At 40.8% G+C, this 21,891-nt stretch overlaps 1 long non-coding RNA gene and 1 pseudogene across 1 annotated transcript in view; both read right to left on the bottom strand.

Moving 5' to 3' along the window:
* LOC140711428 (uncharacterized) overlaps positions 1-21,891 on the bottom strand; it is a 137,443-nt gene that overhangs the window by 31,120 nt on the left and 84,432 nt on the right. The gene's annotated exons all lie outside the window — the stretch shown is intronic.
* On the bottom strand, positions 3,251-6,561 carry LOC103214883 (ATP synthase F(0) complex subunit C1, mitochondrial pseudogene; annotated as a pseudogene).

Raw genomic sequence — 21,891 nt, 5'->3', positions numbered from 1 at the left:
CAACCCATTTGCCCACCTTTTCCACCTTCTAGAAACACTCTGCATTCTTGGCTCATGATCCGTTTCCTCCACCTTCAAAGCCAGCAACAACAAATCTCTCCCCAGCCCTGCTCCCATTGTCACGTCTCTCTGTGACCACAGAGGGAAAGGTTCTGCCCTTGGACACACTCATGTATCTAGATGGGCTCACCCTGAGAATCTAGGATGGTTTTCCAATTTCAAGAACCATACCTGTGATGGTTAATATCCAGTATCAACTTGATTGGATTGAAGGTTGCAAAGTATTGTTCCCGGGTGTGTCTGTGAGGGTGTTGCCAAAGGAGATTAACATTTGGTCAGTGGACTGGGAGGGGCAGACTCACTCTCAATCTGGGGAGGCACAATCTAATCAGCTATCAGTGCGGGTAGAATAAAGCCGGCAGAAGAGCGTGGAAGGACTAGACTAGCTAAGTCTTCTGCTCCATCTTTCTCCTGTTCAGGGTGCTTCCTGCCGTTGAACATCAGACTCCAAGTTCTTCAGCTTTTGGACTCTTGAACTTACACCAGTGGTTTGCCAGGGGCTCTCAGGCCTTCGGCCACAGACTGTAGGCTACACTGTCAGCTTCCCTACTTTCAAGGGTTTGGGACTTGGACCAGCTTTCCGGCTCCTCAGCTTACAGATTGTAGAACTTCACCTTGTGATCATGTGAGTCAATTTTCCTAATGAACTCTCCTTCATACAGTCATCTTTCCTATTAGTTCTGTCCCTTTAGAGAGCCCGGACTAATACAATACCCTTAATTCTATCTGCAAAGGCCCTCTCGCTATGCACGGTGAGCAACATGCATGTTCCAGGAGTTTGGGTGTGGCCACCTTTGGGGCCACTCTCTGACTGCCACCGTGAATCTCTGTTGACACAGAACCTGTCAAGACTCAAACTTACACGACTGTCAGATACAAAACCACTTAGATCAAATCAGGACGATTGGGAACTAACATGTAACTTCCCTAGAACATGAGCACAGAACAGTGCAGCTAGGAATGCCTGAAAGATATACTCTAGCTTGGCAGATGAGGCTGGAGAAAGAAAGAACAGAAAACAGACAAGTTGGTGTTTCTTCACATATCACATGGGCAGGATTTGAGCTGCTGATGACATGGAAGGAGGAGAGAAAACAGAAATCAAGCCATATGTGTCTTTTTCCTTTGGAGCAAGCTCCTTAACTTGGACGTATAAGGCATTCGCTTGAAGCTGTAGATAAGGTATAACTATGAAGATAAAAATATACACTCACCTAGAAAACTTTTTCATCAAAAAGATCCATGTCAGCCATAAAGGAAAAGTAAACATAGACACATCGGGACAACACAAATAGACAAAAATTTTTCCAGGAGTAAAGCAACTAGAAAAAATAAGGGAAGGAAAATTGTATTCACAAGAATAACTCTAATCATGAGGTAACTAAGAATTCAGTTAGTGAACAATAAAGAAAATTGTAACAATTACAAAATTCTACCGAGGGACATGGACATAGAGAAAGGCTTCACTGCATAGACAGATCTACGTCATCCTTGGGGAAGAATGTTCTGGTTTGTAGCCGTGAGGAGAAATGGCGGAAGCATAGCAAGGTATGGAATGGGCAGAGGAAACTTCTGAAGGGAAAATATTCGAGCTTCATTCCTTGGATTCGTTGATGGAAAGGCCTATTTAATGTTTTTAATAATATGAGTCTCCACTTATTCCATGTCTACTACTTTGCACGGAGCTCACATAATTGCTTCCTTGAGCATAACCTGAGATAAAGTAGCCCACACTTTCACATTGTAAAGTGTTCATGTATGAATTCCATAAGAATTTAAACCTCAAGAAACAGGAATAATTTGTAAATACCCTCATGACACCTACTCCAGTCCTTATGCTGATTTACTGATATGGAAACCCTAGTATTCTAAATTATTCGCCATGGAACAACTAGAAATTCATAGAAATTATTTTCTAATTTAAAGGAACATCTACCCTACAGTTAGCTGTAGTTTTAATCAGCACGAGTACTGTAGTATTATATAAAAGAGTGAGTACTGACTCAATTTGTCTTGATTTTTTAAATTTTTAAAAAATGTTCCTCATATGAACTTCATTTTCATCAAATCTCAGCTTCATCAATTCTAAGCACAGTTGCTGTATATTTTAGGTTTCTACTTCTCAAGGAAATATGTCTAAAACAATAATTGATGGTTTTAAATGACAAACCTTTGGTTTACAGGTTTCTGACTTCGTATTTAGAAATTAAACATGTTTAGCAATTTATAACAAAAATCATTAACTCTAGATACTATAGTATCTGAAAAAATGTGTTTAAAAATAAAACATGCGAGAAATCATTTTTAATCTTCTTGTAATTTGGAATTTTTCCATATCTGCTTTATCATCTACTGTTTTGAAAAATATATGAATAAATCATATTAGTTGTAAAAGTGTTCACTTAACTCCCTTAGTATTTAAATTTCTCTCTAGCTGTCTAGATATAATCTAGTAGTCAAATTGTGGCATTATTGTTTCAAATATTTTGTATTATATTAATGATTTATTAAGCCTGTTCAACTCTTCATTTAGTCTGGAGAGAACTCCACAGGGCACAGATCATAAAGGAAGCTCGATCATCAAAGCGTGTGTAACACTGGGAAATAAAGGGAAGTTAGAAGCGAGAGAACAAACGTCAGTTCCTGGGAAATGTCAAGAGGTGGGTCCTGATGGCAGGAGTCATTCTCAGCTGAGCGCCCCAGGGCCTGGTCATCAAGCCCTCCATTTCCCTGGCAGAAGAGAAGGTCTTCAGACCCTTCACAGCCTCTACTGAGTATGTAAAATGTGAAAGAAATATAATCAAAACTGTCCTCCAGTGTTGAATCCCATACGACTGAACTAACCCTGTGATTCTTGGCTTCCCAACAGTTTTGTCGCTGAGCCCTTGTTCCTTTCCATACGGTAGAGGAGTATGTTAAAGCTGTTCGGGTAGATCACATCTCTAGACTGTTTTCACTCCAGGAGAGTGGCAGTGCGGCTTCTCCAGGGCTGAGAGCCTGAGTCCAGGTGTGCTTTCGGGCTCTGGGAAGCAACACGGAAAGGGGGAAGCCATCCTTGTTGAGGGAGGGACGCGTTCTCCCATACAGCCCTTACAGGATTCTTCTTCCTCACTCGTGCCGGAGTGACCAGTGTGATTGAGGCCAGCAGGCCCTTCTCCTGGGCATGGGAGGTGGGGGTGGGACAGCCTCCATTCCACTAGCTCTTTTCTTTTTTTTTTTCTTTTTTTAGAGAAACGTTGTGTTTAATGGTAAAGCTTAGCACACTGCAGAACCAGGAATGGCATGGAGTCACAGCAGCACGCACAGGCAGGTGACCCCCACGGAGCCTCACATGGCAAAGAGGATGAGGAAGGCAACCATTCGACAGAAGAGCCCCATGGCCTCAGACAAGGCAAAGCCCAGAATGGCACAGGAGAAGAGCTGCTGCTTGAGAGATAGGTACCTGGCATAAGCAATGACCAAGCTGCCAAACACCATTCCAATGCCAGCCCCTGAACCAGCCACACCAACTGTGGCTGCCCCAGCACCAATCACCTTGGCTGCTATGTCAATGTGCCAGGAGACAACACTGGTCTGGAATTCCAGTTTGACCACCTGGAGTGGGCAGCTGCTGTAGGAAGACTGTTTAGACGAATTCTCTGGGCTATTCAAGAAGGAGGCAGACACGGGCCAGAGTAGACCCCAGCTATAACAGCGGTTCCGAGCTGGAGAAATGAGCAATGCCCTGGTGGTCTGCACTGTTTCAGTCTCCAGGCTTTAGCCCTTGGTCTCAGCACTACAGCTCTTTTCTTCTGTTTACTTTATTGGGACTTTTGCTGCATGGAGGAAGATGGAAATAGAGCTTCAGAACAATACAGTTGAAACAATGGTTATGAGAGTCTTTGTTCCAACAGTTGTTGGGGGGCTGGTGGGGTGGGTGTTCAATGAAGCCATAGGGGCTTAAATTAGGATTTGAGAAAAAATGTACTCTTTCTCAAAGTAAACTCACACCTCGATGTCCAGATAGGTGGGCCCATTGACTTAAAGCAGCGGACCCAGCAGTGGTCAAGAAAGCAGAACAGCCAAAGCACCCATGTCGTAATCCACTTCAGAAGGGAAAACAGACTGGCGTGGTCTGAGGCCGACTGCAAAACCAACTATCTCAGAAGCCAGGACTGCTATTGATCGGTCGACTCAGTAGACATCAGTGCAAATCGTATACAAGAAACCATGAGTGTTGTTAGAAGCAAATGACTGATTAGAGGAACAGAGCAAGGAAATGCCATTAAGTAACAGATGGGCTGGGCAAGTTGGTTCACACCTGTAATCCTAGCTCTTTGGGAGGCTGAGGAGGGAGGGTTGCTTGAGGCCAGGACTTTGAGACCAGCCTGGGCAATATACTGAGAACCCACTTCTTAAAAAAAAAAAAAAAAAAAAAAATTTAATTGACCCGCTGTGGTTGCATGTGTCTGTAGTCCCACTACTCAGGAGGCTGAGGCAAGAGGGTCACTTGAGTCCAGAAGTTCGAGGCTACAGTGAGCCATAACTGCACCACTGCACTCCAGCCTGCGTGACAGACTGAGACTCTATCTTTAAGGGAAAAAGAGTGAGACTCTGTCTTTAAGGAAAAAAAAAAAGGCAGTAATGAATATACACACAAATACACAAATCTAAATAAATATATAGGCTCCATACATAATAGATAGAGCTTATTCTCTTGAATACCTGAACTTGCCACCAAGACTTTGGTTCTCAGCAAAGGTGAGAGTGGGAGAAAGAGGAAGGTGAAGCCTACACAGGGTAACCTTGTGAGTACCTCTTCCTTCACCCTGATCTTTCCAGCAGGCTCCTGGCTCCTTTTCCCCACCTTTCTTCATGTCCTCCTCTCAAAGAAGTCACTCGCTAGCACCTGCACCATCAGAGGATGTTTCCACACACAATAAAGAGTTGCACAAGTAACATTAGAGTTTTTACTGGAATATATTTTTGAAAAATCTAAATGATTGTCTTTTTTTTTTTTTCTTAACACCTTTGGTGTTGGGTTCTTGTTTGTTTTGTTTTCTGGAATTATAGAAAAAAATATTTCCCTGACCTTATGCTCAGGCAGAGTCAAATAAACTACCTTGAAAACATTTAGGGAAGTTAATTACAGAAAAAACTTTTTTTTTCTTTCACTGTTTTGCAGCTATGGGTGTAAAACTAGACCATAGAGAAATGGCCTGCTTTACACCAAAGCATGAAACTGTAGCGGGAGGAAGAGAAGGAGGTGGGAAGTGAGGAGATGGAAGGAAAGCCGATGCTGTGAGACTCCCTCTGCCTTGTAGGCTGCTCCTCCTGGACACTTACCTTCAGAAATCACTCCATTTTCACACCAACTTTTCCATCCCTAAACCCAGAAAATGATTCCACAGGTGATGGCCCCAGAGCAAGCCCTTCTGACCCCTTTCCAGTCCCCCATCTGTCCCACTATCCTCTTAATACCCTTTTCATTGAATTCCAGAGGGCTTCAGCCCACAGTAAAATGAAATTACAAGTATTAAACCTTGATCTCTCTTGAATATAATTCATTGCAAACACTTGTGCCCTTAATCCTTAGCGCCCAAATAGCATAATTTTTTAAATCCTCTTATTGATACCCTTTTAATTATTACTCCCAGGAGAGAAAAAAAAAAATCAGCCACGACCCAGCCACCTCTCACCTTGTCTCTTTATTTTTCCTTTTGTTCCACAAGACTCTCGTGCCTTTTTCTCACATTATCCCATTATGCGTGCTCACTGCGAGGTGGCATTCTCGTCTGTATGTGACACAATGTGTCATTGTCCAAGGGCTACCTACATCAGCCTACTCTGGGGAAAAAAGAGCTTTTACCACACACAAAAAATAAATCTGTTCAGATTACCCACTTTAATCATTCGGTTAAGTATAGAGCAATGAGCAACAATACATTTTTTTATTCTCACCAGGGACAGAGCGATGTTTAATTAGGCATTTAAAAGCAACTGTTAACTTATACAGACCTCATCACAAATGGTTTTTCAACCAGTTCAGTGATCTGAAACACCAATTAGTTTCAATTCACACTTCTTATTATCTGTCCCTTATTAAACCATTTAGTTCAGAATCTAAATTCCTTTCTATTCAAGAGTGTTGATGTTTTACTTTGGGTAGGAGGAATTTTTTTTTTTTCCTTCTAAAAAGGCATTCTGCAAAATGTCTTCCCATATATCTTTTTTTTTTTTTAATTAAACAAGCAATACAGAGCTTCTTTTCCTGAAAATGCTCTTTGTTGATACTGTTGTTCTTAAATCCAATCTATCCCATCAGGGGCTTCGTGGAGGGCTCTGGTGATTTCTCTTCCAGTGCTGCTTGTCCTGTGAGCATTTGCAACTGCGCCTGTCAAAACCCGGCTCCAATGCTGCCACCTTGATCTCTGGGTAAGGCCTGGCCTCTCCGGGTATCTTCCTCTCAAATGGAGTCACAGCTCTGCAGTTAGTCTTCCTGCAAGGGCTCATGGTCTCCATAGCGGATTTTCTTTTTTTTCTCACTTCGAAGTCTAGCTTTAGGACACCAAAAAGTACACAGAAAGAGCATGCAAGGACTATTGGTCAAGGTACTCCAGAGAAACAGAATCCATAGAAGACAGAGAGAAAGAAGCTTTAAAGAATTGGCTCACATGGTTGTAGAAGGGACAAGTCCAAAACCTGCATCAGCCCCCGAGGCTGGAAATTCAGGGAAGAGTGAAAATGTTGCGACCTTGAGTCCAAATTTTGCAGGGAAGCAAGCTGGAAACTCAGGCAGAACTTCTATGTTCAACACTTGAAGATATTTTTTTTCTTTTTCAAGAAACCTTAGTCTTTCCTCTTAAATCCATTGGCTGATTGGATGAGGCCTACCCAAATCACACAGGGTCATCTACTTTAAGTCTACTGATTTAAATCTTAATTACATCTAAAATATGCATCCACAGCAATGTTAGGATTTATATTTGACCAAACAAAACTGGGCTTTATGGCCTAGCCAAGTTGACACATAAAATTACCCATCCTAGGTGGAGGACGTAGCCTGGGATTTCAACAGCAGCTCTGCCACACACTTCCTCCAAGACCTTCCGTGGCCCTCAGTCTCCTTATCTATGACATGGTTCCCCATATGGAATAAATGAGAAGAAATATGCCTTTGGGGTATTCCAAGGATGAGGAGCATTTGGTTTGGTTAATAAAACTGGATTTCCTCTTACTGACATGTCACCAATAAAGTACAAAAAGGACATAAGCCACTCTTTGAGCCAAAATCACATTTAAATTCAGATAAGTTTCCAACTAGTCATATTTCACTGTACTCAAACAAACCCTATCTGGAAATAGGGTTCAGGTAGATTCCTGTTGATGTGGGGAAAGCTTTGGTCTTGAGAGTCAAAATGGGAATAACATGATAAATTCATTAAGTTAGACAGTTCAAAGTCAAGCAAGATTGTGTTGGACTAGAAAGCTAGTGTATTAATGTGCAATGGAAGTATGGCTGTATGGTGCAGAGAAAACTATAGTAGAAGTCATGTATCCTACATGTGCAATGCTGACTCAGTCACTTGCCCTCTCTTGACCTCAATTTCCTTTCCAGAAGATAGGAAATTTGGACATAATGACTTTAATGTACCTTCCAATTTCAAATGGGAATCTGTTAGGATTCTTGTTTTCTTCCTGAATCATTTATATTCATTAAGAGGTATTTGATATTGGTTAAGTCAAATGTTTTAAGCTTTTAACCTTATTAAGGCATAAAGGTAATCTGAAACTTCAAGACTAAAAAATTCTATTTTACTAGGCTCTAGGTCACATAGCATAATAACTATTTATATTAACTACTGCAATGAAATCAGTCAAAAGTTATATTTTTATATCATCTATTCAAACTTTTTATTCTCAAAAGATCTTATGATTAAATCTTCCTTTAGCCAATTTGGTATCAACTATTCTTCTTTGACAGTGTCTCGGGTGATATAATAAAATATCACTGTTCTTTCTACAATTTAATATTCCTCAGTGGAATACGCTACTTTGTGGGGTTAATGGTCCATGTTATTACATCTTTTTGATCAGTTTAGATCCTTCTCACTACTTTTTACAGCTTGATCTTTGCTTCCAAACTATAATTTCATTAAAGGATAAGAGTTAAAATGGTACTATTTTTAGAAAAAAAATTCAATAATGATACATACTTTGTTAAATGAATAACAAATATTTGTTAAGTGGATAAATAAGTAAATTAATACAAATGTCTGAGGAAACTCTCCAAGAACTTCAAAGTGCCTTGTATAGGACCTTAAACACATAAGGTACATAAAAAACAGGTTTAAAAGATTAGAGAAAATAAATGCAAGAAAAGACGAAAAAAATAAATATCCAAGTGTTGATTACCCAGCCATATACTCAGCCTTATTTCCATCTTTCTCTCACCCTATCCAATATTCACTCAACACATACTGCTTAAGTATCTGCTGTATGTCTGGCACTCTGTTGGCCACGGAAAATACGGCAATGAGCAAAACACAAAGGCTCCCCGCCTCATGGAATTTATACCTTCTCATCTCTCTTCTCAAAACCATACAATAGGGGCAGAAGATAGAGATGATCCTTTATAACAAACTAAAAAATTCAAGAGGTTGGTTGTTGTTGTTGTTGTTTAAATAGCGTTGTTTACTTGATTTTCAACAAACTGCTCAATGGACACTTCAGTTACCAGGCCGCTGTGTTTTCCTTTGAAATACAGAGCCTAAACCACATGGACCCAGTCTGCTTCACCCAGGTAAGACACTTGGGCACCCATCAGCCGATGCACAGCCAACTGTGACTGACAGCATGAGAGAGTCTTTCTGGGTGTCACTGTTAGTAATGACCTCATAGGACTCCCCTTGGGCCTATGAATGACACAGGACAGGTGTACTTCTCAGCAGTCTCTGTGTCAGATGTGGATCAACCTATCTTCTGGGGCAGCTTCATGCTGTCCTCCAATTTTCTAGCCTTTGGGGGTAAGACATTGCATCCATTGGATTCAGCGTGTAGACAATCACTCACAAAGTCATTTACTTGACATTGATTTTCTACCCCATTTTCACTGTCATGTATAATATCTTGGTACCAAAAAACATGTTAGGAACAAAATAATTGATTCCATGGCTTCATAAATATAGTATCAAAAAGAGATGAAATTCAAACAACTCAATTGAAAAAGGGGTTGAGTGCATGAATAAAAGATTTAGTAGGAAGTGCGGTTGGCATTATTGACTAGAATCAGGCTTGGGGGTTTCCTGTAATTTAAAATTATTGATGCTGCCTAGCAATCATTCATGGAACCCCTACTCTTTGCCCCTTGTGCTAGACCCTGGGAACACAAAGATGGATAGAGATTCAGCCCCTGTTCACTCTGGTCCGCAAACACCAGTCAGATTTTAGATTAACACATAAATCTTTGACTCTTCCGTATGCCAGAAAAATGTAGGCTTTGTAATTATGACTCCAACACTTTTCCACACTTTCCCTTCCAAAAATATAACTATGTTTATATTGAACACTCATTGAAATGTTTAGTTCATAGTCTTCATTCTCTTTTACTAATATTTCCGTTTTCTATTTGAAGTTAGTAATGAATGATTCGTTTTCCTCAGAACATTAAACTAACTATATCTTCCCAAGCAGTTTTAACAACAAAAGAATACTCAACTTGGAGAAGAGGCTTATCACAAAAGTTTTATTGCTAGAAGATTTTTGGCCAAGAGAATTTCCAAGCATATAATTTGCAGGCTTCCACTTTACTCTGCTCAGTCCTGAAGCGATAGTGATTGTCCAGTTATTTCTGTCTGCACGAGAATCCTGCCCCATCCCCTAGCCCAGCATAGAAATGCAGAACATTACTCGTCAGGCCCGCAGCCGCTTCTCCAGACTACATCAGTCAGATGAGACGTCTGCTGATCCTCATCTCAGAAACGGCTCTAGAAAAATGATTCTGAAGACTCTTGATAAGCCTCCCCAAAATTTCACTTTTGCAAAAAAGGAAAAGTATGAAAATTCATGCTCCACCCCACCCCAAGTTCCTCTTTCCCTTGTCTATTCAAAATTGGACTATAAATAAGGTCCAAAAAACTACAGCCTTCATCTACCAGACGGAAATGTCCTGGGTTAAGCCTAAATTAAATCGTATTTGTTGTAATTCAAAGATATTTTTCTCAGTCTATTATAATACTCTATTTTTCTGTCATCTATTATCTCCACAAACAGCCATGGAAATAGCTTTACTGATACTAAAATGAGCACCCCAACTTCTAGAAAGATTAATATGAATTTATTTGCATAATTAATTCAAATATTCTTAGCTCCTTCCCTGTCATTAGCAAAACAGAATGGAACAGGGAAAAAAAGATTGATAAGCTTTGAAATGATAATAATTCAATAGGTAGCAAATTATGTCAGCAGCCTGTGTCATTTATCTATTTATGCAGTGGGACAATTATTTACTCTGCTTTGTTTCAAAAAGGATTTCAGGTGGCTTCAGTAATTTCTGCAGCGTAATCCATTTGTTGAAAGGAAACTTTTAACTGATAACTTATGGAAGAGTTGGGAAGAAATTTGGACAAATTATATTTAAGACTTTTAGAGCAAATTGCATAATATTTCACATAGTTGAAAAAAAAAAAAAAAAAGAGGATACCCTGGTTGGACAAGAACCAATGGATTATGAAAATGGTTTGGATTCCTTCAAACTTCCATAATTACTTTCAACTGTGCAGCTTTCCTGACAGTTGAGATTTCTTAGTCAGGCTTCAAAACCATTAGCATTACATAATGCTGAACCAATTAATGCAGCTAGCCAGTGATTCTCACTCCCCTCTAAAACCTTAACACCACAAGGAAATATTTTTTTCCCACTTTGTACTCATTTGGAGACAAGCATTTAGTGACCCCAAAACCCAGTGCCCTCTTTATCATGCCCTTTGGTCCATTTTTGACGGCCAATGCTACCATTTAAAGACAGCCAATTACTATCTCTTTCATTTTACTCATCAAAAACTAAAAGAAAGAGAAATGAGATGTCTCGTTCATGCCAAATCATATACTTTATCAGAGACAGCATAAGAAAAATATAATAAGCCCTGACATTCTGTCTTTCATTCTCTTCATGAATTAATACATCTATTCCTCTAACAATTGATGAAGAATAAACACTGTGACACAAATCTTTTCAATCTTTATAAAATTCAAACCTCTCTTTCCCATGACAGTTTCATATTTCTTTATCATACATTTTACATTATTCATGGGTAAATAGCACAAATAGTATGTTTGAGCTGTATTTTCTTACCATTCCTAAATCTATGTGTTAAAATGATAAAGAAACAGATATTACCATAGTAAGCCCAAGACATCTTTTGACACCTGCTTTTCTTCTTCTATGTCATGCCTGCCCCTCTTCAGGTTCTGAAAACTACTCTGGTTAAACCTAGTTTGGGATTGGATATGTCAGTTTCACCATAATATCGATGTATGTGATATAACATGGATTCATATTCTTGTGCTATGTCTCCCAGGCATATGTGTTTTAGGAATAAAAGTCATTATCTGCAGTTGACGCAACTGTGTTCCTAAGAGAACAACAAAGTGCTTGTCCTAGCCGGCCTTGCTGCTTTGCAGAGCAGTACGTACTGAGAGGTCCTTCCATGATGGATGAGAACCGAGGTCACCCTTTCACTTTGTTTGTTCTTGTTGTTTGTTTTGTTTGTTTCTTTGTTTTGAGATGGAGTTTCACTCTGTCACCCAAACTGGAATGCAGTGGTGTGATCTCAGCTCACTACAACCTCCGCCTCCTAGGTTCAAGCAGTTCTCCTGCCTCAGCCTCCCGAGTAGCTGGGATTACAGATGCCCACCATCATGCCCAGCTAATTTTTTGTATTTTTAGTAGAGATGAGGTTTCACCATCACTTTCCTGACCTCAAGTGAGCCACCCACCTCAGCCTCCCAAAGTGCTGGGATTATAGGCATGAACCACCACACCCAGCCCACCCTTTCACTTTGGAAGTGATGGTGAGCAGCAAATAACCGGGACAAAGATGTGAAAGATAAAAGTATAAAATACCATCTCTCAAGTTTATGGCCTAGTGGGAGTGAATAAAACAAACAAGTAATTATAGTATGAAGCATAATAATACCGGGGTCAGTAGAGATACAAAGTCATTTAAGATAAAGGAACTCATATTTATTGTGTGACTTCTAAATACTGAGTACTATACATGTGTTTTTGAGAATAATCTTATAATACCATCTCAAAGAGAAATTATTATCCCCGCTGGAAAAATGGGAAAAATAAGGGTAATCAAGCTCATTTTCCCAAGAGTATGTAACAAACAAATAGCAAAGTCAGAGACTGAGTCATGATTTTCCGGCACGCTCTTTCCACGTACAATGTGCTGGAAACACAGAAGGGGCCACATCTGACCGAAGCAGCTTTGCCAAGTAACTGGCATTTGAGATAGACCTTGGCAGACAGGATCTCAAAAGCCGAGTTGAGAATCAAGACAGAATTCCAGGCAAAGAGATAGGCTTGAACAAACATTGTCGAGATGGAGAATGTAAACGTGTTCAAAAGAAAATGTTTTGTCTGAATTTTAGAAAATACAGGATAGTGTAGATGCACTTGGACCTGGACCCAGAATACCTGGGTCCTAATCACCACTAGGTCACTGAGGTGTAAGCCCTGAAATTGGGGTTCAGTATTAAGTGCTGCTTTGACATCTGATAAAATCAAGTTTCAAATGACCACAAGTTTCCCTCCCCACTCTGCTCCCACAGGTAAGGTCCCCTAGCCAAAAACACGAATTCACCAGGGGACCAGGCACAGTTCCTGCTTATCTTTGGGTAGTAGGTTTTGGTTCCCTGCCAGCCTACAGAATTATACATACAAGCCACTCACCACCATGACCACAGCAAGGACCAGGGCCAAGTCCCCTTCTTGTTACTACAAACCCACCTCTCACAGGCCCTGACTGTCCACTCTGTTCTTGAACCATTGCGTAGCCCTGCAGACTGTCCGCTGTCCTCTTCCCTATGCTGTGAGCATATGTGACAATGACACTGCTGTCTGCCCCACTTTGCTGGGGTCCAGTGTCACATGTTTGACCATCTTCAAATACCTAATGTAGGAATCCCTCCCTCAAAACACCGTAACAAAGAGACAAATAACCACTTTTAGCCCTGTGCCTTTGGGGAAGCTGCTTCGCCTCTGTGTGCGTCCATTTCCTCACCTGCAGAAACACACGTGATCATAGTGCCTCTTTCATAAGGCTTCTATAAGTGCCATCGATGTTTGGTGGCTGTTAATCATGGGTGGCCCTGATATGTTACATGTTTTAACATATTTAGTCCTTACCACAAACCTGTAATGTAAATATAGTTATTATCATCATTATTATTTTTTACTACCAATGAGGAATTTGAAGCAGAGAGCAGGGACACAACTTGCCGCAGATCCCACAGCTAAGTGGCTGAGCCATAATTGAGATTCAGACAGTCTGGTTGCAGAGCCTTTATTAGTAGAGAGAGGACTGAGAGGTCCCCAAATCCACCCACTTGATATTGGAGGCAAGGACACCTTGCTTTTTCTTTGCTATTGCACTTACCAAGTTGAATTGTAATTCCTTGTTAATTTTCTGCCACCATCATTTGGAAGTGCATTCCCTAAAAGCAGGGACAGAATTCGCTGTTGATTTGATGGAATCTCTAGTCCATTATCTAAAACAGTGCTCAGCCCGCTGTGCAGGCCCGGCCACCTCTTCCTGAACAACAGCATGAGTGACTTCTCCATGGCCAGATTTCTGGGGCTCCTCACATTTCTGCTGCTGCTGAGTCTCTGCATGATTTGACTCTGCTGACTGCACTTCTTTGGAAACTAGTCCTGGTTTACAGGGTCCTGAATTATTCCCTTGCATTCTCCTTTGAGGCCTTTTCCACCGGTCCCTGGTAGAATTTCTCTAAAGCTCTGTCCTAAGCCACCTTCTGTCTATCTATTTACATCCCTTCTCAGGAAACTTGCAGTTATAGTAAAAAGGCTCCCTGTCATGCAGTAGACTTGAAAGTCTGTGTCTTTAACCCTCATTTCCTTCTCCTGCCCTAAATGCAAAGTTCCAACTTTTGTCTCTCATCATCCAACCATCCCCACAAATTCAACTTGCCTAATACGAATTCCTCATTAGCCCCATGCCCTTGTACTCAGATTCTCCCTCTTTTGCCCCATATTTGTAAATAATGCCAACATTTCCTTCAACATTCAAGTTGAAAACACAGCATGCCCCCAGTAGTTGCAAAGCAGCTGAAGATGTGATGGGCACAGCATTTTCTACCCAAGCTCTCCTACCCTGAAACCCTTAACACAGAGCTTCATTGCCTCTTGCTTCCTTAGACTTATGATTGCCATTAACAGGTTTCCCCACCTCCAGTTTTTCTCTGCGTTTTTCCACCCCCACATCACTGCCTGCTTCATCATAAGCCAGAATCTCAGCTCTGAACATTGATGGAAGAGTTTGGGGATCAAATTAGATTTACAGTGTATTTGAAAATGGACCAGGAGATAAGAAAATAAAGACAGAATGCATAAGTGACCTCTCCAAAATGGAAAATGTTGATAGTAAGGGCAAAGAACATGAGAAATTAAGAGTATAAAGAAAGGATGGTAAGGCCGGGCATGGTGGCTCATCCCTGTAATCCCAGCACTTTGGGAGGCTGAGGTAGGCAGATCACCTGAGGTCAGGAGTTCTAGACCAGCCTGGCCAACATGGTGAAATTCCATCTCTACTAACGATACAAAAATTAGCCAGACATGGTGGTATTGCCAGCTACTTGCGAGGCTGAGGCAGGAGAATCACTTGAACCCAGGAGGCAGAGGTTGCAGTGAACTGAGATCGCACCACCGCACTACATACGGCCTGGGCAACAGAGCAAGACTCTGTCTCAAAAAAAAAAAAAAGAGAGAGAGAGAGAAAAGAAAAAGAAGAGATGGTGGATTAAACAGTGCCATCTGGAGCACAGGTGAGTGGATTCACTTTGGCCAAGAAAAGTCATGCTGGTTCTAGGTTTAGATTTGAAGCAGAGAGGACAGGAGCAATATGGAGGAATTCCGAGATGGAGGGAAAGCTGAAAGCACATTAGTCAGATGACCTTAATTTCTACAGTGAAAGGAGGTTTAATTTGTATGGTGAAATAGTGGAAGGTGTGGGTAGAATCAAGGACTTGAGAAAAGTGGAAAAAAAAATCTAGTGTAGATAGTTTGAGGAATCTACTGAGATATGAACATGAAAATAATTCTGGTGTATGTGATCTCTTTTCCAAATTTTGAAGCTTAACTTGGTTGGTGAGATAAGTATGATACTCCAGGCCAGTCCTAGTTACTCTATTCAGTTCTCAAACACTCCAGGAAGGCTCTCTATACACCAGGTTTATGCTAAGCCATTGCATACTGAGCTAAGCTCATGCCAGAATTTCCATGGGAAAAGATGAAGAAAAAGGAAAACTATAGCAAGAGTTGTTTATGACATAAACAAGGAGTTTGCTGCTTCCCACATATTAGGGAAACAGTTGGATTACACATCAGGGCCTGGAGACTTTAAACAATACTATCAGGAAGTTAATGGAACTGGAACAAGGAAATTACTATGACTCTGCACTCCATAAAATAAAGAAATGAATAAAAGTGCAATTTATCACTGGAGAAACAATGGAAGCTGAGCTGATAAAATAACCAAAGAAAATAAAAGAACAATGTGATCTTGCTGGAATGGAGTCGATCATTTTGTGCTGAAGATTAATACTTCTCTCTAGAACTGCATAGGCAATCTAAACTTGGTGGGAGGAAATGTCATTTTATAGCACCTTTCTGACTGAAACTCAATCACCGTGTGTGTAGGTGTTATGGTTTCTAAACCATATGAGTAAAGAACATACGTTGTCTCATTTTAAAAGACCAAGTTTTTCATGTACCTTTATTGAGCGTATCTCAATGTAAGTTAAGGGAGTCAAATAACAGAGTCTGCTCAGGAATTGAGTTTTTGTTTTTGAAATTCTATAAAATAAACTGTTTTCTTCTAGTAGATAATTAACATTTCATGGAGTCTGGTTCCCTGCCTATGGGGAGCGGGTTGACTCACTGAACCACAATGGTATCACCAATTCCTTTCCCTCCAACAGAGCGGTTTTGTGAAAGGCTAACGAGGTGGTCTTCAACAAAACTGCAAACAGAGCAGTTTCTCTCTTGAGCTCTTGGTTTCTTTGTCCCCTCCTCTCTTGTTCTCTGAGGTCATTTGCATATACCAAACCATGCAAGATACACCCATCAATGACCAGGCATGGCAATGTCTAACCCGCCAGAGCATGGACACTCACATGGCTGCTTCAGCCTTCCCAGAACTCATCTGAAAGTCTCTGCTTCCCCACATGTCTCCACTGCCTTGAGCCACCTTCAAGACCATGTCTTATTTTTTTTTCCAGCTGTCTCTGTGTATTAGTCGGGGCTCTCTAGAGGGACAGAACTAACAGGATGAATAGATAGAAAGATAGATAGCTAAAGGGGAGTTTATTAAGTATTAACTTACACAATCACAAGGTCCCACAATAGGCCATCTACAAGCTGAGGAGCAAGAAGAGCCAGTCCCAAGTCCCAAAACCAAAGAACTTAGAGCCCAGTGTTGGAAGGCAGGAAGCAATCAGCATGGAAGAAAGATGTAGGCTGGGAGGCTAGGTCAGTCTAGTCTTTTTGTGTTTTTCTGCCTGTTTTATATTTTCGCCATGCAGGCAGCTGATTAGATTGTGCCCACCCAGATTAAGGGTGGGTCTGGCTTTCCCACCCCACTGACTCAAATGTTAACCTCTTTTGGCAACACCCTCACAGACACACCCAGGATCAATACTTTGCACCCCTCAATTCAATCAAGGTGACGTTCAGTATTAACCATCACACTGTAACAGCAAAACTTCCTCCTTCGAGAGTGATTTTGATTTCTGGAAAAAACTAAAAGTCACCCTGAACCCAGTCATACTAAGTTGGATAAAGGCATTTTTGTTCTAAGATGAGATCATAAAAGTACTCTTGTGTGAAAGCACTTCAGGATCAAGCAGCCAATCAGGCATAAAGACCCAACAGTCTCCTTGCAATGGCTATTGGCTATTCTCTGGGCCACATCTGTCTTGGCAGCAGTCAGAAACCAGGTAAGAATTGCCATGGTATTAAACAGAAGCCCGCGGCCACCCCTGTCACCGGCATTCCAAGTCTCCTGGTGAATGGATAACAGGTAACATTTGGGCTCAATGTCCAGCAAAGCTCCTATTGCTCACTGCCCTCTGGGTTCTCCCTCCCTGTGGCTGCCTGTCTCTGCTTCACTACTCACTGCAAATCAGTTTCACTGCTTAGATACTGGATCACGGCCCAGGAAGCAACAACGAATGCAATCAAGCCCCACCCGACCACTGCATTGTAACAGTCTGAGTGGGGCTGGGGAAAGTGCTGTGCAAATCAAAGTTAAATAAACCAGCCTTAGATCAGTGTTTTCAAACCTTAACATGCATCAGAATCACCTGGGGAGTGTGTTTCAGAATTAGATAGCACCCCAGATCGCCGGGCTCGCTCCCAGACTTCCTGGTTCAGAAGCAAGGCCCCCAAACTAATCCAAGATCTTTGATTTTACAGGAGTCTCTCTATTGAAGAAGTTTCCAGAGTTTTCTAGATCCTTTGGACATAAAAGGGAACAGAGTTTTTGACTTCCACAAATCTGGTGACTGTCAATCCCAAATGGAGACAAGTTTTACTTTCAGCAAACTCCTGACTCAGAGTGAATTTTCTGATTTATTTCAGCAATTCAGGCAGATGCCCAGGGTCTTCCTCGGTCCATCACTTTCACAGTTGTCTTTCATTTCTCTTCAGTTCTGGGGACTGTACACAAACGTGGCTCTTGGTGGACAGCCTTGACACACCAGAGCAAAGTTCAGGCCCATGAAGACCTTCTTGCTACCCACAAAATCTCTGTTAAAGAATTTCTCGCTTAACCTAAGTGACCATTTGACCTTGAGAAAATAAATCTTCATGCCATTATTGTCCAAAAAAAATCGACTTTGTCTGTGTAATTTATAAAAATTTATAATTTTGCCAAACACACTTTTTTGCTGTTTATGTTATTTTTCCATTCTAGACTTTGATGCTTTGTTTGCAGGTTATATTTCCAACAACGTATTTCACCACTGACTACGATTGCCTTAAAATAACTGGCAACAATTTAAAAGCATGGGTGACAAATAGGTTTCAATTTAAATTCTAATTCGGACATATCGTTAGCAATACCTGGAGTCTCGTGTTGAGAAAGATTTTGGTGTTAGACTCAGCATCAAAGAGTGCAAGAATTAATTAGTGACGTCTGCCATGGGAAGCAGAATGGGAGTGGCATGCCTGGTTTTCCAGCATACATACCAGTGAATTTTTTATAGGGACGCACACCTGAAGTTAAAGAATGCTCCCACATCAAAATAAACTGGGTCTTTTAGGAAATGTGACCATTCTGGACTTCTTAAAATCTTACAAAAGACAGGAGTGCTCTGCTCCAGATAAAAACAAGGCCTCCAGGTCCCATTCTAGAAGTGATGACAATTCCCTTTATGCACTCACAACCCATGCTGCTGTAACTAAAGGTACTCTTTGTTCCTCAATACCTTTTACTCCCTAGTCCTCATTAATATTCAAGGAAGTTCACTGAGGTATTTGAGGCTCCTCAAACTAGGCTGTAGTTAATTAATATCCAAATATAAAGTAAATCTGGAATAGTAGTTTTTAACTAGGAAAGATTTCTTCATCCTCCAGGGAACATTTGGCAATGTCTGGAGACATTATTTTGTCATGGCAACTGATAGAGAAGGGGTTGTGAGTGGCTTCTAATGTGCATCCTACAATGCACAGGCTGCCCCCTAACAAGGAATTATTGGACCCAGAATGTGAGCAGTGCTGAGGCTGGGAAATGCTGATGTAGAGGATTGAAAGTCAGGCCTTCAAGTGCCTGATTCAACCAATACAAAGTCCTTAACTTGTGACTCACTACATGGAGAATGTAATTCTCCCAATCAAAGAAAAATGAACCCAATTCTTGCTTCTGACCTAAGAAAATTGCCATATTTATGATATCTTTCACAAATTAAGGGAAACTGTATTTATAAACTCCTACAGCCCTTGGATTACTGCAAAATCACACTTATGACATATGATTTACACCTTTTCATAGGAGTAGAACACCTGCAGCCATAGCGAATTTGTTCTGGAGATGTGGCTGGAAGGGTAGCCTGACATTCCCCTCACCGCAAAGAAGAATCAGACTAAACAAAGCACTCCTGGTGGCCCGCTGTTTACTTGCAGTAAATGATAATTGCAGTTTTCTTCCAGCCTTAAGATACAAATATTTTAGTGACTTCTGATTCCCACACCTATAAAAACAATGTGCTTCGGCTGATATGCTACAGTGTGGGGGAAAAAAAAAAAAATTAAAACCCCAGTTCATTTAAGACATCAAGAAAAAAAAAAAAAAAAAAAAAGACTTGTAGGATTTTTTTATCTTTCCTGATCAAATAATGAGCAAAATCAGCTACAACATTAGAGTTTTCAAACATTTGAAACTGCATCATTTAGCTGTAATGGCTCTGTGGCTTTACAAGCAAGCTGAAAAGTTATGACAATCAACTGAATCCCAGAGGGAAGACTTTAGCTGGGTAAGCACTGGTTTTGGGAGAGCATATTCTGTAGAATCAAAGATTCCAATAGTAGCTGGGTTTTCTCAACCCTTAATTCTCCTAAGATGCATAATTGGATATTATGTAGTTAACTGAGCAAGACTTTTGGAGGAAACAAAAACCAAGGTTCTTTTAGATCTTCACAATCATTAAAACTAAGCTTTTAACTTTAGCCAAATGCCATTACCATGAGTTTCTTCCAATATACTGTTTAGTCACAAATGCTATATCCTTGATATTGCATGTGGTCCCGAATGTTCAAAATTATAACTTTGGACTTGTCTCTAGGACTTGTAATCCTGGAGACAGACTGTGACTAACACATGGCATGTGATATGTGTATGTTGTAAACTGCTAGTAATGATAAGGTCAAATTGTGTGGGATTTGATCAAAGTCTCCACTGAAAGGTTTGTGAAAGGTAGTACGAACCAAAAGTGGTTAGGTGCCTCCAATTGGATGAAATAACAACCTAAGTAGAAATAGTTATTATACAATTTCAAGAGGGTAGTAGGTTTCCTGCTTAAAGTCTCCCATTTTTAAAGGAATTTTGGTCTGTTTAAGGATGCAAAATAATCCTTTATTTGGCAAGTTCACACCACACCCTCGAAGAGATGGAAACCCTTGCAACTATGCGGGAATCAGATAACCACTGTTTCAGTGTTACCTAAAACAATTCATTAAAATTATGACAGTCCCTGTTACGGCCATACCTATAGGCTCCTTCCCTCTCCCTACAGCCATCTTTATCTTTCATGACCTTAAACACATATTTTTCTCCACGTTTCCTATAACTAATCTCCAAAACCATTCCATCCTCAAAAATTTTTTTTCACCTAACAGCCCTGTGTTTTCTCTCTGCATTCCTTCCCACCAGTACATTCTTACTATGCTAGCATCCTTGGCCTCTCTGCATCTCCCGCTGAGGCCAGAACAAGGTTACCATCAGCTTTGACTGTGGCTCGTGACCAACTAAACATGTCTTTCCAAGTTGGATCATTAAGCTCCTGAGCATTAAGGGAAATCTTGATGGGGAAGGTTAATTTTAGTTTGACTTTGAAATTTTGGTCTGATTGGTATGACAGACAGGAAAAGAGACATGTTTGCTGCATGAAAGAGTATGAATAAAAATTTGGTGGCAAAAACGTCAAGGCATTTCTACCAAATAGTCTGTCCAGTAACCAAGTAAGTGAACAGCAAAGATCAGCATCACTTTGAATGCAATGCTTTAAAAAAGTTTTATTTTCTCCAACAGGCCGGAGGACTTATTAACATTTTGAGGTCAGAGTGGTTACATGATCAAAGTGTTTCAGGAAAATTAATTAGATCGTGTTATGGGTTGGGGCTGAATTCAGGTGGAAAAGAGTCCAAAAAAGCAACATCAGTTAGGAGGTATTAAAGTGATCAGGAATGAGGTGATGATGGCCAAACTTGGAATGGTGAGTGAATGGAAGAGAGAGAGAGAGAAAAGAAGGAGGGAGAGAGAGAGAGGGAGGCTTGGTAATAATGAACAATACATGTGGATTGTTTAGCTATCAGAGGAGTGGAAAAAGCAAAAGGGAAAGTCAGAGATAACTAGTAAGAAATGAGTTAGGGTTCAAAATACAGTGGAAGCCTTCAATTCTCCATTCCATCACTGCATTTTCCAGAATGTAAGACGTCTGTTCTACCCGCATCCATACAAGCATCAAAATAAGTCGTACACACCTGTCCCACCTGTAACTAAGTATACGACTTCAGGTAAGCACGCACTTCCTGATCTCAGCACATTGCTGGCCTGAGGCTGCTCCAATATTCCATTCCTGCGAATCTCATAAAATGAAATAGGACCTTTTAAACTGATCTTCCCTCTGCTCTTGAAGCACATAATCTTATGTTCTAAAGCAACACGAAGGCACTCTCCTGCCCCACCTCTCTTATTGTGAGTCCTTCAAGACAACTTCATGGGTGTAGGGGAAAGCAACCTAGTTTTATGGACCTCCTCCCTTTCTATCTAGATGAAGTGGAGCAAGTTAGTTAATCTTGCTAGGCCTCAGTATCCCCATTCAAAACCTGGG

The sequence above is a fragment of the Chlorocebus sabaeus genome, chromosome 3, assembly GCF_047675955.1.
Source record: "Chlorocebus sabaeus isolate Y175 chromosome 3, mChlSab1.0.hap1, whole genome shotgun sequence".
NCBI classification, from domain to species: domain Eukaryota; kingdom Metazoa; phylum Chordata; class Mammalia; order Primates; family Cercopithecidae; genus Chlorocebus; species Chlorocebus sabaeus.
This window is presented reverse-complemented; position numbering and strand designations above follow the sequence as displayed.